The sequence below is a fragment of the Delphinus delphis genome, chromosome 20 (assembly GCF_949987515.2).
Source record: "Delphinus delphis chromosome 20, mDelDel1.2, whole genome shotgun sequence".
Taxonomy (NCBI): domain Eukaryota; kingdom Metazoa; phylum Chordata; class Mammalia; order Artiodactyla; family Delphinidae; genus Delphinus; species Delphinus delphis.
Window position 1 is genome coordinate 33,125,020 of NC_082702.1, and position 22,143 is coordinate 33,147,162.

General features: G+C 40.3%; 2 pseudogenes; both read left to right on the forward strand.

Moving 5' to 3' along the window:
• LOC132416511 (small nuclear ribonucleoprotein-associated protein N pseudogene) overlaps positions 1-22,143 on the forward strand; it is a 240,505-nt pseudogene that overhangs the window by 54,254 nt on the left and 164,108 nt on the right.
• On the forward strand, positions 4,408-5,127 carry LOC132416229 (large ribosomal subunit protein uL11-like; annotated as a pseudogene).

Sequence of the window (22,143 nt, forward strand, 5' to 3'; positions counted from 1 at the left end):
GGGAAGAGGGAAGTGGGGAGGGGCAAGATAAGGTGGGGATTAAGAAGTACAAACTCTTAGGTATAAAATAAGCCACACGGATGTATTGTACAACATGAGGAATATTGCCAATATTTTATAACTACTATAAATGGAGCATAACCTTTAAAAATTGTGAACCACTATGTTGTACACTTGTAACTTATATAATATTGTACAGCAATTATAATCCAATTATTCAATTAACTTACCCACTCAGTAACAGCTAAAGAAAAAGAAAAAAGTTAAGAGGAAATAAAGGCAGCTCCGTGCTCTGCAATTTTTTATAAATTTATTTTATTTATTTTTATTTTTGGCTGCGTTGGGTCTTTGTTGCTGTGCGCAGACTTTCTCTGGTTGCAGCGAGCGGGGGGCTACTCTTCGTTGTGGTGTGTGGCTTCTCATTGCGGTGGCTTCTCTTGTTGCGGAGCACAGGCTCTAGGTGCGCGGGCTTCAGTAGTTGTGGCGCACGGGCTTAGTTGCTCCGCGGCATGTGGGATCTTCCCGGACCAGGGCTCGAACCCGTGTCCACTGCACTGGCAGGCGGATTCTTAACCACTGTGTCACCAGGGAAGCCCAGAAAATTTTTTTTTTTAACATCTTTATTGGAGTATAATTGCTTTACAATGGTGTGTTGGTTTCTGCTGTATAACAGAGTGAATCAGCTATACATATACATATATCCCCATATCCCCTCCCTCTGGCGCCTCCCTCCCACGCTCCCTCTCCCACCCTTCGGTGCTCTGCGATTTTAAGAAACCGATTTTGGATTGCTGAGCGGGTCTTACCCATTAGTAGACACAAGGCGGCAGCCTCACACCGGGTTCTCAGGGAAGGCCGCCTGTGAGCGTGCCGGCGGCTGCTTTTCCCCTCTTTAGGTGCACAGTAAGTAAAACTCCACAGTTTTGTGTGAAAGCGGATTGATTTTTTTTTTTTCTTTTTCTTTACGAAGGACTTGAGGTAGGGACCAGGGTTTCACTCGGCAGCACATCACAGGAAGTGAGCGTCTTTGCGTCTCACCTCTGAGGGCCTTTTGATTACGGGGAAGAGGCACCAACTCCAAACACGCGTCCAAGGACGCAGAGTCTCGCCTCCCTTCCTTTGTTGTTCTCAAGTATTGTCACAGAACAGCTGTGCGGGAGAGAAAAAAGCACAGAGCTCCTCCTGGAAAGGAGTGGAGTGGACTGCTCCTTTGGAAAAATTCTCCCTTTGCCTGGGTGACCTCATCCAGTCCAGTGACTTTAAGTGACATCTCTAAGGAAGGTAACTGTCACTTTGCTGCCTCAATTCTAAACATCCTCCCAGAATCCCAGATTTGTATATTTCTCTATCCAGTTATCTAGCTGGTATCTCACAACGGTATCTACTAGGCATCTCAAATTTGACCAAAAAAACTATTGCTAACCTCCATGCTTGCTTCTTTCCTATGGCCTATTTTCCTCAACCCAGTATCAGCCATCACCACTCAAACAGTTGCTCAAGCCCCAAACCCACCAGTGATGCTTTGCTCCTCTTTTTTCACCTCCTCCCACATCTCATCAATTCACATGCAAGTTCTGTTTACCCTCCCTCCATCTCCACTGACACCTCCGCTCTCGTCTCTTTCCTGCTCTCCTGCTGCAACCTTCTTACTGGATTTTCTTACTGGACTCTGGACTGTCTACATATATGCTAGGATGATCTTCTGAAGAGAATTCAGATCACTCCTCTGCTTAAAACCCTCTAGTGGAGTCTGTTGCACTTGTAATAAAATTCGTATATCCTATCATGGACGTGCAAAGTCCTGTGTGTGATAGCTACCCGTGGCCTGCTGCCTCTGCCTCATCTTATACCCCTCTTCTCACTCTCTTGGTTCTGGACGCCTTGGTCTTCTTGATGTTGTTTAGTGGCCTTGGTTCTTGGCACCAACTTTTCTCTCCTGTTTTTGTACATTTGTCTCTAGTCTTTACGTGGATGGCTCTCTGTGTCCTTCAGTCTCAGCTGAAATGTTACCTCTTAGGGAGAGCTTCTCCAGTCCTTCCAACTATAATAATCACCCAGTCACTCTCACGTCCCTCCGTTTTAGTTCTCTATAAGCACCGGTAGTAGATGCATTTTCTTTCTTTCTGTTTTTTTCTTTTTTGGCTGAGCCACGCAGCTCGCAGTATCTTAGCTCCCTGACCAGGGATTGAACCTGGACCCCAGCAGTGAAAGTGCCAAGTCCTAACCACTGGACTGCTAGAGAATTCCCTAGATGCATTTTTCTTGCTTATTTGTTGCTTTATTGTCTATCTTCCTCCATTAGAATCGAAGCTCTATGAGGGGTAGGACATATCTGTTTTGAACACTTAACCTCATTCCGGTGACTAAACAAGGCCCAACACATGAAAGATGCTTAACAAATGTTTGTTGAATAAAGAAATGATTAGAACTACCACACCTGACCCTGCTGAGGGTAGGCTGCAGGGTTCTTTACTATTACCTTTGTGTTTGGTCTTAGGTGAGTCATTTATTCTCTCTGAGCATCGGTTTCCCCTTCCAGATAATAATACTCTGTGATATGCTTATTCTAATCCACGAGTGTGCTTCTCACCTAGGAACTCCTGAGTGGAAAACCCACTTGCTGTCTAAAAGTTTTGAACACCCTTGAAGGGTGAGAAGGGTGAGACGCCTTGAGACTTAATGCTTCCTATCTGTTCATTTTCATGTACAGAATCAAAACTTGAAGTTGCCAGGGTTTTTACTGTCTCCTGTGAAGCTGATTCCATGTCATGAGACAGAGATGGAGCTAACCCTCTCAAGATGGTTGTTCTCTGAGTGGATGAGCTGGAGGTCAGGGTGATTTTTCTCTAAGCCTTTGGTTAGTGGTACCTGGTTTGAAATTCTGGACCTGCTATTTCAGAAACAATGTAAGCACAGCATATCCATTCTATCTTATTGTATCTTAGGTTCCATCTAAATGAGGCAACAGTTACAGACCCGGACTCTTTAGGATGCTAAAGTGCTATTCACAACTAGTCAGGAAAGGTCACCAAATAAATACTTTGATGTCTGCTAACAAAGGAGATTAGTGAAAGCCTTGACTCTGTGTTCAGCCAGATTGCAGGATGTGGGAGCGTCTTCATTCTCTTTCAATTCCTTTGTTGCTCTGGGATACTGATACCCTACTAAGCTTTAATTTCTTGAAAAGCCATTTCATCAGCCCTGTTGACTGTATGCTAAGATTCCGCCCCCCCCCCCCCACACATTTGGGTCAGCCTGTACCAAAGGAGAAGGTTATCTGGGCTGTTAAATCTTTGACTGCGTGTCTTTTGAAGAGCGCATTTTGCATTTTGTTATGTCAGGATTGTAATTAGATCCGTTAATTAAGTGAAGAATGAACTTTTCCCAAACTCTGTACCTTTTTGAATTTTTGATGTTTGCTTACGTTGCTGCTGACCTTTGCTAAGGGGTATGCCACTGCTCATTAATTGGCAAATTTTAATGAGGAGAGTTGACGAATGTGCTGGCCTTGACATTAAATAAAGCTGGCTTCCACTCCAGGCCTTACCACCTTTGGCTGCTTCAAAGTGTGTGGCGTTTCTTTTTTTTTAATACATTTATTTATTTATTTATCTTTGGCTGCGTTAGGTCTTCGTTGCTGTGCGTGGGCTTTCTCTAGTTGCGGTGAGCGGGGGCTACTCTTCGTTGCAGTGCGCGGGCTTCTCATTTCAGTGGCTTCTCTTGTTTCAGAGCACAGGCTCTAGGCACACGGGCTTCAGTAGTTGTGGCTCGCGGGCTCTAGAGCACAGACTCAGTAGTTGGGGCTCATGGGCTTAGTTGCTCCACAGCGTGTAGGATCTTCCCTGACCAGGGCTCGAACCCATGTCTCCTGCATTGGCAGGCGGATTCTTAACCACTGCGCCACCAGGGAAGCCCGCCTTTCCACTTTCTTAACAGTGTGTTTGGAAGAGAAAAAGTTTTAATTTTGATGAAGTGCAATTTATTGATGTTTTAATAGTTCACGCTTTTGTTGTCCTATACAGTGGCCCCCAACCTTTTTGGCACCAGGAACCGGTTCTGTAGAAGACAGTTTTTCCACAGACCAGGGGGTGGGGTGGGGTGGCGGGGATGGCTCAGGCGGTAATGTGAGTGATGGGGAGCGGCAGATGAAGCTTAACTCGCTTGCCCGCCGCTCACCTCCTGCTGCACGGCCCGGTTCCTAACAGGCTGCGGACCAGTAGTGGTCCACGGCATGGGGGTTGGGGACCCCTGCTATATTAGATATCTTATCCCAACTCAAGGCCATTATGATTTTTTCCTGTTTTCTTTTAGAAGTTTTATGGGTTGGCATTTAGGTCTATGGTCCATTTCAATTTAGTTTTTCTATATCCTTACAATAAACTCAGAAAAAAGGAATAAACTATTGATACACGCAACAACATGGATGAATCTCAAAATCATTTATGTTGAATTACATAAGCCAGACCAAAAAAGAGTACATACTACAGGACCTCATTTCTAGAAGATTCTAGAAAGTGCAAACAAATATATAACAGAAAGCAGCTTTCCTCTTTTATCTCAGAGCAGGCCAAGGGGCAACTTTCTTCCGTCTTTTTGCATCCAGGTCTATCTGACACCAGCTGCCTCCAACATGTCGCTCAAGTTCAACCCCAACAAGATCAAAAGTTGTATGTACTTGAGGTGCCTTAGTCGGGAAATTGATACCACGTCTGCCCTGGCCACCAATATCTGTCCCCTGAGTCTGTCTCCAAAAAAGCTTGGTGGTGGCATCACCAAGGCAACCAGTGACATGAAGGGCCTGAGGATTATAGTGGACCTACCCATTTAAAACAGACAGGCCCAGATTGAGGTGGTACCTTCTACTTCTACCCTGGCCATCAAAGCCCTCAAGAAACCACCTAGAGACGGAAAGAATCAAAAAACATCAAGCACATAGGAAACATCACTGTTGAAGAGATTGTCAACTTTGTCTGACAGATGTGGCATGGACGTTTAGCTAGAAAACTCTCTGGAACCATTCAAGAAATCCTGGGGACTGCCCAGTGTATGGCTGCAGTGTTGATGGTCACCACCGTCATGACGTCATAGATGACATCAACTGGTGCAGTTGAATGCCCAGCTAGTTAGGAACTACTAAGGAAAATATTTCAATAAAGGATCACTTGGAAACCAGTAAAAAATACTCCCCAAACCACAAAAAACCCCACCCCCCCAAAAAAAATAAGAGCAAACAAACAAAAAACAGATTAGTGGTTGTCTAAGGACAGAGCTGGAGAGTAGATTTCAGACATGTCCAGTAAACTATTGGGCATTATGGAATTGTTTATTATGTTGACTGTGATGATAGTTACATGAGTGTATGCATATTTCAACACTGGTCAAGTTGTCCCCCTTAAATATGTGCTGTTTATTGTATCAATCATACCTTAATAATACCTAAAAATTTGTTCATTAATTGAATGGAAAAAACTCTTCCTCTAAGGAGCCTTGTAATTTAGCTGCCCCAAATGACTTCTGAATCAGACTTGGGTATTAATTTTCTTAAATCACATTTAAATTAGAAATAACTTAAAAAAAAAGATGATTAAATTTTATCAGTCTCCTCTAGTGCGGTCAATTGTCCTTAGATAGGGAAGGAGCACAGTGAACACGTTTTTTGGTCTCATTGCAGTGTGCTCTTCTTTTTGAAATTGGTGTCTTATCTTTTACATCTGCAATTAGCTGAAGCTGGCAACTTCAAGAATAAGTCCTGCACTCAAACATGTTGGCACTTAACCCTGCACCACCGAGGGCAGCAGCTAAAATCCAGATCTTTCCCTTAGAGCAGACACTTCATTTGGAATTGTCAGAAACACGTGTAGCCTGAGGTCAGGTGCAGTCTACACCTGTTCAAAAAGAGGGCCAATCTCTGAATACTAGGATTTGACCGTCCTAAAAGAAACAAGTCCCATTTTCTGCTTCTCAGAATGAGTCTAATATCCAGCTAAAAGGAATGCCGGATTAAAATCTAGCTGGATGACTTCAACCATGTCACCTGAATCTCCTGGGCCTCAGTTATTTCTAGTCTAAAATATTGGTTTATTGGGTTAGATAATTTTTAATAGTGTTTTCTATAATGCACTTCTAGAATTGGTTATTAGAAGCCATTTTGTGGCTCACCCTTAACCTACTGAATGCAGCTGTATTTTTGCTCCAAATGTTAAATATTTAATCGACTCTAGGTGAAACCCAAATGTAATTCATTAAGCAACTTGGTGTTGAGTCAGATGCAACAGACATGAAAAATCCTTTTTCATTAGTGTCCACTGGCTTCATTGGTTCAAGAATTCTGGCTGATGGCATGAATAGCAAAATTGTCCTCTGTTGAAATAAACTGAATGTGTATGAGTAAAAATAAAGTAAAACAAAAGCCAGGAGCCTTTCCAATTGGCTTTTACTAATTGTGATGTATTGATTTTCTATGCTGCATTAATGTCTACAAGGCTGTCCTTTGGCTAATCCAAAAGATGAATGAAGTTAATGAAATTGTTATTTTAAAGTGTGCATAAATATAAAGGCTGGAGAAAGGCACATGTGCTTATGTGTGTGCGTGTATATGCAGAATGTGGAGAAAAAGACACACGATGCAGTTTTTATGTAGGGGAAGTGGTGGAGACCACCACCAAAGTATCTTTTGTATATGGTCTTATTTTTTTTTGTCCCTTGTCTACAGACCTTGAACAATTTAACCTCTCAAAAAATAAGAATATTAAACAATAATAACTGTATGTTTTAAGTAATAAGGATTTGGCTTTCCTATATTTCTATTAGTCAGAATTAGAAAAAAAAAACTCAACAGTTTAGATGTGAATTAAGCATATTTCACACCAAGGTTACGAAGCTAAAATCAGCAAGAGGGAGGGAATCAAGTATTGTCAAAGTATGTTCTAGGTACCAGGTGCATCACTGGTGATTTGTATCCATAATCAATTTCTAGTAGTTTGGAGGACAGTGTTGCCCTTATATTGACATCCTAAAATTCAGCAGCCATGGGCTTAGTTAAGTAGGAGGAAGTCAGCATAGAATGTGACTGTCTTGGATGGTGACAGTAGCATTAGTTTCCAGCCTCGAGTCCTCAGAGAAGGGCACATTTCTTTCTGTTTTACTGCCTTACTTCCAGGAGGATAGGCTCTCCTGTTTAATTTCCTAGAGCAGGGGGCAAATTCCAACCCCTGGTTCAAATCTGGCCTGTTGCCTGTTTTTGTATGGATTGTGAGCTAAGAATGTATTTTACATTTTTAAATAGTTGACAAAAAATCAAAAGAATAATATTTCATTACATGTGATAATTATATTAAATTAGAATTTCAATGTATATAAAGTTTTATCGAAACACAGCCACACTCACTCGTTTACATATTTAGGGCAGCTTCCCCCCCACCCCCCCCACCCCGTACGCGGGCCTCTCACTGTTGTGGCCTCTCCCGTTGCGGAGCACAGGCTCCGGATGCACAGGCTCAGCGGCCATGGCTCACGGGCCCAGCCGCTCCGCGGCATGTGGGATCTTCCCGGATCGGGGCACGAACCCGTGTCCCCCTGCATCGGCAGGCGGACTCTCAACCACTGCGCCAGCAGGGAAGCCCTAGGGCAGCTTTTGAGCTACAATGTCAGGAGTTAAGTGGTTGCGATGAGACAGTATAGCCCACAAAGCCTACAGTATTCACTCTCTGGCCCTTTATAGAAAGTGTTTGCAGACCTTTGTCCTAGATCGTAGCAGAGATTTCACTGAAGGTTGGTAACAGGAAAAGAGGAGTCCAACATGCAGTGATTTACAGCTGTGCTCCATCCCTAGGTCTTTCCCTCAGATTGGCTTCCTGCTTTTTTCTGGAACTGTGTCAATGTGACCAAACATCCGGTGAACTGAACTGGGCCCTGAGACTGAAGGAAAGAGATATAATTTCCCCTCTTTCATGGGGTTCTCCCAAGTCCTTTTTTTATTGCCTCCAAAGGATCTCTTTCCAGGATGACTGACAGCTAAAATATCGTTTCACTTTAGGAAAACTCTACTCTCACCTACGGGGGTGTGATCTGGACCTGGGATCCTTCCAAGACAATTACACAGTAAACTCATATCAGTATAGTCCCCAAATTCTGGCATATTCAACCTTGTGACCAAGGTTAGACTAAGTGCAATTTGGCATCACATAGTTTTTCAGTCCTTCTAAATAAAGAGATCAGTAATTTGGAATATAGCCACACTCAGAGTTGAATTTTTTTTTTAATAAATTTATTTATTTTATTTATTTATTTTTGGCTGTGTTGGGTCTTCCTTGGTGCTCACAGGCTTTCTCTAGTTGCAGTGAGCGGGGACTACTCTTCGTTGTGGTGCGCGGACTTCTCATTGTGGTGGCTTCTCTTGTTGCAAAGTACGGGCTGTAGGCACGCAGGCTTCAGTGGTGGTGGCATGAGGGCTCTAGAGCACGGGCTCAGTAGTTGTGGCTCATGGGCTCTAGAGCACAGGCTCAGTAGTTGTGGCGCACAGGCTTAGTTGCTCCGCAGCATGTGGGATCTTCCCAGATGAGGGCTCGAACCCGTGTCCCTTGCATTGGCAGGCGGATTCTTAACCGTTGCACCACCAGGGAAGCCCCTCAGGGTTGAATTTAACCGGTATGTTCATCTGAGAAATGGGTATAATATCATTCACTTCACTGAGTTTATCATAATAACACTGTAGCATTAAGTAACTTGTGCAGTGTCACATAGGACACAAATGACAGAGCTGGATGTGAACCTTATTCTTTCAACTCCAAATTTTCTCTCTTCCTAATTCTATCTTTTTTTAAAATTTTATTACTTAAAAATTATTTATTTATTTTTGGCTGCGTGGGGTCTTCGTTGCTGCACGAGGGCTTTCTCTAGTCACAGCGAGCAGGGGCTACTATTCGTTGCGGTGCACAGGCCTCTCATCGCAGTGGCTTCTCTTGTTGCGGAGCATGGGCTCTAGGTGCACGGGCTTCAGTAGCTGTGGCATGCAGGCTTCAGTAGTTGTGGCTCGTGGACTCTAGAGCTCAGGCTCAGTAGTTGTGGCACAGAGGCCCAGCTGCTCCGTGGCATGTGGGATCTTCCTGGCCCAGGGCTCGAACTGGTGTCCCCTGCACTGGTAGGCGGATTCTTAACCACTGAGCCACCAGGGAAGCCCCCTAATTCTATCTTAAAAGCTAAAAAAAAAGTTTTTTTTTTTTTTTAAGTAAACCTGGGACTTTCTTGATAAGTAAATGTTTGATTTCTATTGGGCTTTTGGAAAATTTGCTGAGTTCATAGATTTCCATATCATGGCACAATAATTGGGGACCTAGGAGGGTGCTTACAAGCTCACACTCTGGAATCATAGAGAACTGGGTTTGAATCACCATTTTACCACTTACCAAATGAGGAATGTTTCTTAAGCATGTTTCTTGAGATCTCTGAGGGCCTCATCTATAAAATGAGAATGATAATGGTACTGACAGGAACATTGTGTTAGTAAATGAGATAAAAATGTACAACATGTAACTTAAAAAGTGCTCTGTAACTATAAGGTATTATTTTCTCTCAGTTGGATAACAATGGAATTCCCACATAGCAATAGCTCACTTTTTCCACTGTGAAAGGCCCATGTCTCAAATATTATTTCAGATTTAATTTTTTTGAAAGCTCAGATATGCACTATTGAACTCCCCTTGAATTTTGCTGCCTGTTTCCCAAAGCCTTCAAATGCATTTGATGGCTGCATTGGGGAAGGGACACTCGTGGGATGTCATCATGACAACCATTGGTGCTTTTTGACAAGGTACTGAGAGTTGATGATGATCAGGGAAAAGGTGGCTTCAAAACGCTCTGCATAATCCATTAGGCACGGATCATTAGCATGGCTCAGAAGTACAATGGAACATTTGTAGGAGTCTGTATTATCAGCAGCCCACAATGAGCCCATTCTTGACACCACAGACTTTTAACATCTCAGTTCTAAGAACTGCAGTGATGGTTGACACTTTTCATTTCAAAGAACAGACCGAACATGCTGCTCTCTATAAAGACATTGTCAAATGTACTTTTAGAGTTTTAAAATATTTCCACGTGGAACAGTTATGTTAAAAAGCACTGTGTGCATTTATGCGCTGCACGTGAGAATATTAAAAAGTGAGATACATTTTGTTCATTTCATAATGGGTGTATTTTCCCAAAGTTCTGCCCTCATTTCTTTTTTTTTTTTTTTAATATCTATTTATTTATTTGGTTGTGCCGGGTCTTAGTTGCAGCCCGTGGGATCTTTAGTTGTGGCATGCGGGATCTAGTTCCCCCAGCAGGGATCGAACCCGGGCCCCCTGCGTTGGGCGTATGGAGTCTTAGCCCCTGGATCACCGGGGAAGTCCCGCTCTGCCTTAATTTCTACATGTATATTCACATACATAAATATCTAATTTATCAATAAGGTCTATTCATACCACACCACACTGGACCAACAACACATATAGAAATTATATAAATGTATCCTTGTCCTATTTTCAACCATTTCTCTCTAATGCTCAGTTTCATTTAATTCTGTCCTGTTGAAAACTTTTCTGTGATAAACTCTAGATGGGATTATCATCCCATCTCAGGACATATGTGAAGGGGAAAATGTAAGAGAATTTAACTCACTTTTCTTTCTCAAACTTTTCTATGTAGAATAAAATGAGGTCACAAGTCATGTACATGTTCATACAGTTGATTTGATGGGAAGTGCTGAGGATGAGGTGGAAAACCCATGTACTTTGCTTAATTAACAGTTTTAGTCAGTCAGCCAGATCATTGGTTGCCGTTCTTAGAGTCAGTTACAAAAGCGAACTATTTGTATCTTGTCTGTCAAATTGTCAAGAAGAAAGTCAGTGAATAGTATATGAAGACTTCCTTTATTTGAATCTTTTTCTCTATTTAGTGGAGACAAATCTCTTCCGTGATAGAGTCTGTTTGCATTTTATGAGCAATATTACAATACCTTCTTTCAAATCTCAGTGTTTAATTGGTTCCAGTTCTACAAGTCATCACTTAACCCAAACTTTTTAGGTTCTGTCCTGGATAAGTAACATGTCCTCTTCATTTGTATTTGGACCATGAAGTAAAACATTCCTGGATATAGAACACTTTAATTCCACAAGCAATGCTAACGATGCCGGTCTCTTTATTTCCAGATTCACATTATGGTGATACAAAGGGCTGGGACTAGGCATTTCAAATTTAACAGGGCCAAAATTAGATTGCCTCTTTCCCTCCCTGATGCACTCTAATCTACCCCAAATTGCCCTTTTTTGGAAGTGGCATATCCATCCTTCCCTGCATTCTAGTTTCATACTCTAATCAAGCCATCTGACATCTCATATTTTTTCACTCCTTACTTATATCCAGTGACAAATCCTGTCATTTCTAGCTCCAAAATATTTCTCTATCTCACTATCACCACACCAGCTAAAGACACCCTTATTTTATGCCTCCTCTCCTTCAATGGTCTGTCTCCCCAGTGGTACTAGTTTTCCCTTCCGTATGATTTCCCACCTAACTGCTACGTAGAGCATTTTAATAGGCAATTTCGATCATGTCACCATACTGCTGAAAAGCCTCCAAGGGCTTCTTCATGCCATTAAAAAAATCCCACATCCTAACATGACTCAGAGGACTCCACGTGGTAGCCCCCATCTATTTCTACAGACTCATTTTCTGCCCTTGCCAACTTGCTTACCATATTCTACCCACACTGGCCTTTTCCAGTCGCTTTAACTTGCCAAATTCTCCTACTCTTCCCTCACTGCTGGCCCATGCCTACTCAGACTCCAGGTCTCAGAATTGGAAAGGCTTTCTCTACACCCAGCTATACTCCTAGGTAAGGTAGGTTCCCCTTGTTTGCTCGCTCATGACACCCGTTATTTTTCTTTGCTGCGCCTCTCCTCCATGGTTGTGTATCCCTGAACCTATTATTGGATGCCTTTTTCCTACTTGCTCAGGCTCCAAGAGGAAAACACCACTCTGTTTTGTTCACTGCCATTTCCCCAGTGCTTGATAAGAGTTTGGCAAAATGTAGGACCTCAATGAATAATGAATGCATGAATTTTCAGACAATTAAGCACAAAATAGATTAATGTTTCATTTTGATTAATTTAAGCAAATCATACCAAATTATACAATCAGAAAAGCTTGCTATTTTTGGCCCTTAATTAACCCTTTATAAAAGTCAGATGTTATCACCATCATCACCATCACCATGAGCTCAGTGTACTTCCTGGATCCTATTGAATGGCTAAGGTGGGCAAAGAGGCAGAGTGGTCAGATAAAAGACAGGATGCTCTGTTAAATTTGAATTTCAGATAAAACACAAGTAATTTTTTAGTGCAATATTTAGGACATACTTATACTAAAAACTTATTTGTTATTTATCTGAAATTCAATTTTAAGCCAGCATTCTGCATTTTTATTTGCTAAATCTGGCAGCCCTACCACAAGGAAAGGGGTCATTTGAAGTTTTTAGAAAGTTTGTTTCAGTGAAGTTTATAGACATACCAAAAGGAGAGGCACAGAAAATAAAGAAGCCTTGGAAATCTTTGTGATGGAAGTATTTTTTTCTTCCAGTTTTATTGAGATATAATTGACAGCACCGTGTAAGTTTAAGGTGTGTAGCATAATGATTTGACTTACATACATCAGGAAATGATTACCATAATAAAGTTAGTGAACATCCATCATCTCATACAGATACAAAATAAAAGAAAAAGAAAAAAACTTTTTCCTTGTGATGAGAACTGTTAGGATTTACTCTCTTGCCAACTTTCGTATATAACATACAGCAGGGTTAATTATATTAATCATGTTGTACATCACATCCCTAGGACTTATTTATCTTATAATTGGAAGTTTGTACCTTTTGACCACCTTCATCCATTCCCCCACCCCCTACCCCTTGCCTCTGGTTACCACAAGTCTGATCTCTCTTTCTGTGAATTTGTGTATTTGTTTTTTGAAGTATAATTGACCTACAACATCATGTTAGTTACTGCTGCACACATAGTGTTTTGATATTTCTGTATTATTACAAAACGATCACCACTGTGATGGGAGTATTATCCAAGTTTTAAATTCATTGCTGTTGTATGAGATGGTTAGGACAATTGCTTAAATGAAATGGCAATCCTTTGTTCATTGCCACAGGGGCAGTTGAAGGGATTTGGAAATTTGGTTAGTCAAAACATGTTGACCATAATCTTCATCATTATACAAATCCCATAATTGGAGTCCATTCTAAGTGACAGAATCAGCCATGGTAATGCTTATCTTATCATTGAGCTTACTGGAACCAAGACTCATTTCAGATAACTAAAAATGCATGACTATACATATGATTGTGCCATTTAAAAAACTTTGGTATTCAAGTTCTTTTTTTAAACCTGTGAACTTGTCACTGAAGGATAAATTAATAATATTCCATTAAAAAATTAAATGATAAAAATAACATATCCTCTTATCTGTCTTTGTCAAGTCAAACTTAACACTGATTTGTAAAGATTATGTGTTGATTTTAAGCATTTTGCCAAAAAATATATTTGTGTATTCCCCTAAGACCCTACAGTGTTTATTTAGAATATAATGTCTGGGGGGGTGGGGGAGGGATGGACTGGGAGTTTGGGGTTAGTAGATGCAAACTATTACATATAGAATGGATGGACAACAAGGTCCTGGCATAAACCATAATGGAAAAGAATATAAAAAAGAATGTATATATATGTATAACTGAGTCACTTTGCTGTACAGCAGAAATTAACACAACATTGTAACTCAACCATACTTCAATAAAAAATGTAATGTCTTGATATAATTTGCTATTTATGGCCATACACATGATACAGTCATTCAAAAGTTTAGTTTATTAGAATATTTAACATTTACCTTAAAGATTTAGTGTACTGTGATACTAAAGAAGATACTGTGTTGTCAGTTTAAAGAAAGAGGGGGTCTAAGATCAGGAACAAGACAAGGTTGCCCACCCTCACCACTATTATTCAACATAGTTTTGGAAGTCCTAGCCACAGCAATCAGAGAAGAAAAAGAAATAAAAGGAATCCAAATTGGAAAAGAAGAAGTAAAACTGTCACTCTTAGCAGATGACATGATACTCTACATAGAGAAGCCTAAAGATGCTACCAGAAAACTACTAGAGCTAATCAATGAATTTGGTAGAGTAGAAGGATACAAAATTAATGTACAGAAATCTCTTGCATTCCTATACACTAATGATGAAAAATCTGAAAGAGAAATTAAGGAAACACTCCCATGTTGTCGCATTGCAACAAAAAGAATAAAATACCTAAGAATAAACCTACCTAAGGAGACAAAAAACCTGTATGCAGAAAACTGTAATACACTGATGAAAGAAATTAAAGATTATACAGATAGATGGAGAGATATACCGCGTTCTTGGCTTGGAAGAATCAACATTGTGAAAATGACTATACTACCCAAAGTAATCTACAGATTCAGTGCCATCCCTATCAAACTACCAATGGCATTTTTCACAGAACTAGAAGAAAAATTTTCACAATTTGTATGGAAACACAAAAGCCCCCAAATTGCCAAAGCAATCTTGAGAAAGAAAAATGGAGCTGCAGGAATCAGGTACCCTGACTTCAGACTATACTACAAAGCTACAGTAATCAAGAAAGTATGGTAGGGGCACAAAAACAGAAATATAGATCAGTGGAACAGGATAGAAAGCCCAGAGATAAACCCATGCACATATGGTCACCTTATCTTTGATAAAGGAGGCAAGAGTATACAATGGAGAAAAGACAGCCTCTTCAATAAGTGGTGCTAGGAAAACTGGACAGCTACATATAAAAGAATGAAATTAGAACACTTTCTAACACCATACATGAAAATAAACTCAAAATAGGTTAAAGACCTAAATGTAAGGCCAGACACTATCAAACTCTTAGAGGAAAACATAGGCAGAACACACTATGACGTAAATCACCGCAAGATCCTTTTTGACCCACCTCATAGAGAAATGGAAATAAAAATAAACAGATGGGACCTAATGAAACTTAAAATCTTTTGCACAGCAAAGGAAACCATAAACAAGACGAAAAGACAACCCTCAGAATGGGAGGAAATATTTGCAAATGAAGCAACTGATAGAGGATTAATCTCTAAAATATACAAGCAGCTCATGCAGCTCAGTATCAAAAAACCCAATCCAAAAATGGGCAGAAGACCTAAATAGATATTTCTCCAAAGAAGATATGCAGATTGCTAACAAACACATGAAAGGATGCTCAACATCAATAATCATTAGAGAAATGCAAATCAAAACTACAATGAAGTATCACCTCACACCGGTCAGAATGGCCATCATCAAAAAATCTACAAACAATAAATGCTGGAGAGGGTGTGGAGAAAAGGGAACCCTCTTGCACTGTTGGTGGGAATGTAAATTGATACAGCCACTGTGGAGAACTGTGGAGGTTCCTTAAAAAATTAAAAATAGAACTACCATATGACCCAGCAATCCCACTACTGGGCATATACCCTGAGAAAACCATAATTCAAAAAGAGTCATGTACCACAGTGTTCATTGCAGCACTATTTGCAATAGCCAGGACATGGAAGCAACCTAAGTTTCCATCGACAGGTGAATGGATAAAGATGTGGCACATATATACAATGGAATATTATTCAGCCATAAAAAGAAATGAAATTGAGTTATTTGTAGTGAGGTGGACAGACCTAGAATCTGTCATACAGAGTGAAGTAAGTCAGAAAGAGAAAAACAAATACCATATGGTAACACATATACATGGAATCTAAAAAAAAAAAAGGTTCTGATGAACCTAGGGGCAGGACAGCAATAAAGATGCAGACGTAGAGAATAGACTTGAGGACATGGAGAGGGGGAAGGGTAAGCTGGGATGAAGTGAGAGAGTGGCATGGACATATATACACTACCAAATGTAAAATAGATAGCCAGTGGGAAGCAGCTGCATAGCACAGGGAGATCAGCTCAGTGCTTTGTGACAGCCTAGAGGGGTGAGATAGGGGGGGTGGGAGGGAGATGCAAGAGGGAGGGGATATGGGGATATATGTACGCATATGGCCGATTCATTTTGTTGTGCAGCGGAAACTAGCATAACATTGTGAAGCAATTATACTCCAATAAAGATGTTAAAAAGAAAGAAAGAAAGAGGGGGTCTAGCTATAAATATAAACAATTCAAAGCTATACATGGAGTAGGCAAGGGGCAACTATGTATAAATGGAGTTATTCATATGTCCACAGAATTTTAGAGCTGGAAGGAACCAGATCGTTAAGTCCAAGGGCTTCATTTTACAGATTGGAAATATCTGCCTAGAAAAGTTAGGTGATATCCATGGCACACAGCAAATGAGTGTTTCACCTAGGAGTAGATCCAGCTTCTTTGCACTGTCTTCTGTATCATAATTTACTTGTTGCTTTTCTGGTTGTAGAATATTTTGAGTCAATCTAAATCCAAGACTAGTTGTTGTAAGTATGCCTTAGAGCCCTTTTCACACCATCTATTCCATGCATGCGTGTATTCTTATTAAATATAAACTCATGTGATAATTGGTTTCAGAATATCATTTTGGAAGATCTGTGATGATTACTTTTATAAGAAAGAAACTCAAGCCAAATAAAACTCACTCTGAGGTGCTGGATTAACCTCATGATAAAACCATCATCTTTATTTTATAGATGAAGAAGCTGGGAATCAGAGAGGTTAATTTAATTATTTAAGGCACATAGCTTGGAGTAGCAGGTTTTGGATAGAAAACCAGGTTATCCAAATGATTACATCTATACCCTTTTCTCCTTTATTTTTCAACACCTGTCCTTTCTCCTTTCTTAGCTTGTGACCTCCCTTTTTATTTCACTGAAGCGAACTGAAGCAATCAGAAGAAAGTTGTTACAGCTTCCCCATGACAAATCTGTCTAATGCTGACACCTTCTGCTCATCTCCCTTTCATAGAGGAGGAAGTGTCGAGCTCTTATCTAATTTCCCCTCCCTACACACTCTGTAAACGAGATCTCATACCTGTAACCTGCTCAAGAGCTTCAAGCCTGCACTTAGCCCTTTCTCTTCCGAATCATCACTTAACCTCTTTTTGCTAGATTTTTCCAGTCAGCATAAACACATGGCCTAATCTATTGTAGCTCATCTTTAAAAAGTGCTGCTCCTGATACTATAAACTTTGTGCACTTTTCTTTATAGCAAACTCCTCAAAAGTGTTGTCTCTATTCTCTGTTTACTTAATCTTCACTGTGTATCCTGTCCTCAATCCATTTTTTTTTTGCGGTACGCGGCCCTCTCACTGCTGCGGCCTCTCCCACTGTGGGGCACAGGCTCCGGACCCGCAGGCCCAGCAGCGACGGCCCACGGGCTTAGCTGCTCCGCGGCACACGGGTTCCTCCCGGACTGGGGCACGAACCTGCATCCCCTGCATCGGCAGGCGGACTCTCAACCACTGCGCCACCAGGGAAGCCCTCCTCAATCCATTTTTGCCCTCCCTACTTCCTGAAACCACGCTTCTTATGGTTACTGGTGCCTTTAGCTTGCTGATTCCGTTGGTCCCTTGTCAAACCTCATCTCATTTGGCCTTTGAGAGTCTTTGGAACGGTTGAGTATTCCTACCTTGTTGACCACCTGTCCACCCCCATATAATTTGAAGACATTCCACACTCCTGTTTTTCCTCCTACATCATAGGTTGCTTCTTCTAAGGTTCTCTCCAGCCTGCCCTCCTCTTTCTTACCTCTGTATTGGATCAGACTAGGGATCAGACCTCATACATCTTTTCTTCTCTTCTTTAGCCTAGGTGATGTTGTTCAGTTCCGAGGCTTTAATCCCCATCTGTATTCTGAGGGCCCCTAGTTGTACATCCCCTTGGACTTCCTGAGTTCCAGGATGTGTGTATGAATGAATGAAAGATATCACGTCTCCCTTTGCACAGAAAAGACACAGCAAGCCAAAATAAGAGCGCCCAAAGGATTCTCACCCTTAGTTCTAATCATCTTGTGCCACCGTCTTCATTTTTCTTCTTTGTGGTTAGAAAGATGTCCTATTTTAGCACTCAAAGTCCACTGACTGTTTTGATTGCTATGCAGAGTGTATTTTACATATAACTGTCTCTCCCCAAAGAGCCCCTTATAGGTTACATTGGAATGCCACTACTTGTGCCAAGACTTCAAACAATTTTATGACGATTTGAATTGAGTAGGAAATGAAAGCCGCTCATTGCAAATTGGCTTCTCTGCCTTCCCAGGAGTCAATTTCTACTTTCAAACAGTTAGGAAAATGATGAGTATTACTTTTTTGGTTATTAACTGTATGAGTGACACTAGAATTTCAGCCTCTGTTTTACTGAGGGTTTGTGGTTTAAAGCCTCCGATTCTTATTCTGAAATGCATGGTTGTTTAAAATGGATAAAATATATGAAGAATTATTTATCTCCTGGGAAAAGTAGAGCAAATCAATTAGTATATATCAAAATACAACATGGCCAGATGTTTGTGGATCATATTCAAGATTGATGGAGCTGCCTCATATCCTTTTATTATGTGGTAAACTTTTACAGGTTGTTCAGATTTGTCCTTTTCAAACTTCGGTGGTGATATCTACAGTGGTTTAATATATTAGTGGTTTCCAGGAGTGCTAAAATTCAAGTGTTAAACAGGGCACATTGTCCTGGAGTGTCTATTTTAACTGACAGTTGTGAAGGGAAATATTTTGATATTAAAACAGGCATGATCATTTTATTAAGCATACCTTTACTGACGAACAACATTTCAAGGATATGTCACACTTGGGGCGAACTACTTAAGACTTTCCTGAGAGCCCCCAGCCCTAGGGTCATGACTTTATTCTTCCCTGGAGTTAGAACAGCATTGGTGAGAAATTTGAACAGCACATTCACTTCTGGGGTGGGGGGCAGTCACATATATAATATCATCTTTCTTTCCAGTAGGCTCTGAGCTCCCCCAAATTCAAGACTGTATGTTACCTTATTTTGTAGTCCCATAAGGAGCACAGTGCTTGGCACATAGATGAAATTCTAATAAAACTTGTTGAACGGAACTGAAGTAGATAGAACATAGTGTTTAAAAAAATAATTTCTAAAGCAATAACAGAAAATCTACAAATATAGAAAGGTTGTATTGTTCTCAGGGAAAATGAGTTTCTTGATTTTTCATGCAGGGCAGTTTTTGGTTGAACCTTAGAGATGGAATTTGGGAATTACTGACTTGGACAGAGGATGACAAGGCAGCTCTGTGGTTGCTGTCAGATGGTCATTAGAACATTTCTAGAAACTTAAAATACAGGGATTTGAGGTGTGCATTCACAGACCCAAATATGATGGGATAATTTCAAATAAATGGGAAGCGTCATCAGTAGTAAAATGGACAAATAAGTCATGTTACATTTGCCTTACACAGTAATGAAAGGGAACAAACTACATCTACATGGAGCAGTATAGGTGAATCTCACGAATTCACAGATCCCTCTGTGTGATTCCATTTATATAAAGTCCTGCCCCACCCACAAAGAGGCAAAATTAATGTATGATATTAAAAGTCAGCATATTTGGTATAGTAGTTATCTTTGGCAGGATAACTTGAATGTAACAAAAGCAGATGTTATACAGAAATGTTCACTTTGTGAAAGTGCATCAATTTATACAATCATGATTTGTGCATATATATGCACATCAATTTGTGTGTGTGTGTGTATATATATATATATATGCTATATATATATATATATGCTATATATATATATATATATTACATCAACAAAAAGTTGAAACAACTACCTAAAAAGTTGTGATCATGAGATAGAGAACACCTAGGATTGCTAGAATCCATCCAGAAGTACAGAGACAGCATCGTAGGGTACACTGACTTGGAGAAGCATGAGGATCTGGGGCTAAATGGATGGGTTATTTCAGCTCACTTACGTTCAAGGCTACTGAGTTGTATCCTTTTTCATCAAGCTCTAAGCATTCTGGATATCAGGCCAACAATGAGGGTTAGGCTGTTAGAGGGACACATTAATGAGGAGGCTTTAAAAGTAATTTGGAATTTCTAACCCCGAGAAAGCAGCAGTGCAGACTTACAATTTTTACTGATTTTTCCAGTGGATTCAGAAGGAAGGGACACAAGTGTGGAGCTGGCTTTGGGACTTCTTTCTTTGCTGGTCTAAGTTTTCAGGTAATGGAAGGAATTGATGGTAGCTCTTGTTGAGAAATCATTTTAATAATCACCAAAAGCCTGATAATAATTGGAAGGAGTTCAAAATTATTTATACTGGTGCTTTGTTCCAGGTTCTGCCCAAGTAACTCCAGGTAGAAGGTAAATGCTGGTCCTTTTACTCCTTTTATTTCTAGCCAAATGAGTTAGCATCGGTTCCTCTTCTTACATGTTAGGTGGCATTCAGAGGGGTGAAAAATGTACTTTTTATCATTCTTCAACATGGACTCAAATAATCTAGGCTTTTGAGGGCCAATTAGTAAAATCATGGGTTATTAGACAAAGATCACTCTTTACACACAAACTCACTTGTGTGTGTTTGTGGCCTATGGAGATGCCAGAAGAAGTTACATTTAAGGGGTAATGAATTTCATCTCATAAAAGCTTTTTAAAATTAAAAAAAATTTTAAAATTATGGTAGAATACACATATTACCATCTTAACCATTTTTAAGTGTACAGTTCAGTAGTAGTAAGTATATTCACACTGTTGTGCAACCAATCTCCAGAACTTTTTCATTTTGTAAAATTGCCACTCTATACCTGTTAAAAAGAAACCCCCCACCCAGCCCCAGCCTCTGACAATCATCATTCTACTTTCTGTTTTTATGAGTTTGTCTATTCTAAATACCTCATGTAAGTGGAATCATACATTACAACTTTATTTTAACTTTTCATTCTGAGCCTGGTTTAGACAAGTCTATGGGCTAAAATAATTTTACTGACTGCATGATGCTGGTTTACAGGATCATCCTGTAAATTATTATTATCAGATGGTTCATAATAACCACACCTTAGAGTTACTATTAACATATTCTTGAATCATTTGCTGACTACGTTTTCAATAGGAAAAGGAGGAACAGGACAGTCAAAGGCCCCAGCCCAATTAGAGGGCTTGATGGCATCACTGACATCCGTGCCTCTACTCCAGATGAAAGAGGTAGGTAGAGGCAGTAGTCCTAGAGTGTGCAGGGTTAAGCTTTTATTGAGTTTTATTGATATACTGGCTGCTTTTGCATATAAGTCATCTGATTTTAATCCTCATCTTAATATTATAAAGTTGGTTATTATTGTACCTGTTTCACAGATGGAGAAACTGGAATTAAGAGAGTCGAGTGGTTTATCCAGGCTCCCAAAGCTAAGGGCAGAGATGGTACTTGACCTGGTTTCTTCTTACCCTTCTTTATCTTCTGTCATGAAGAGGTAGCTGCAGTAACATATTCATGATGTACCTTATCTTTGTATTAGCGATGATCAAACTTAGTTAAGTTGGGCTAAGTAAGTTTTCCAAAATTACACATTTAGCAAGTGGTGGAAATGGGAGTTGAAATCAGGAGATTGTTAGAAATAAACTGCAAGCCCTTCCCAGGCTTGGGGCTATCTTTACACAAAGGTTTACAAAATTCTTGAAGTTAAAAAACATCGGTAGGTGGAAAGTCTGCCTGTGCAGAAATAATACAAGTGTTGTGACATCTGGCAATGCCTTCTTCATAAGAGATGAAGGTCAGAGTGGTCACATTATGGAAGACCTTGAATGACCCACATAAGGATTTGTTCTTAATTTGGTAGACTATCGGGGGCTTTTGAAGAACCTTGATGGAAGGTGATCAGAGCTGTGCTTTTAGAAAAATCAATGCATACGTTAGAAGGTGAAGCTACTGAATGTAAGCACTCTCTCTCAACAGTTCTAAAATTGGAATGACTTTATTGCCTCTCTGCATTCCCTTGACCTTTTCCCAATATCAGTTAGGAAACCTAATGTTATTTAACATTTAATACAAGGCATTATTTCTTTTTCCCCAAAGGCATTTGAATGATGAGGCTAAGATCCCAAACTCTTGCATA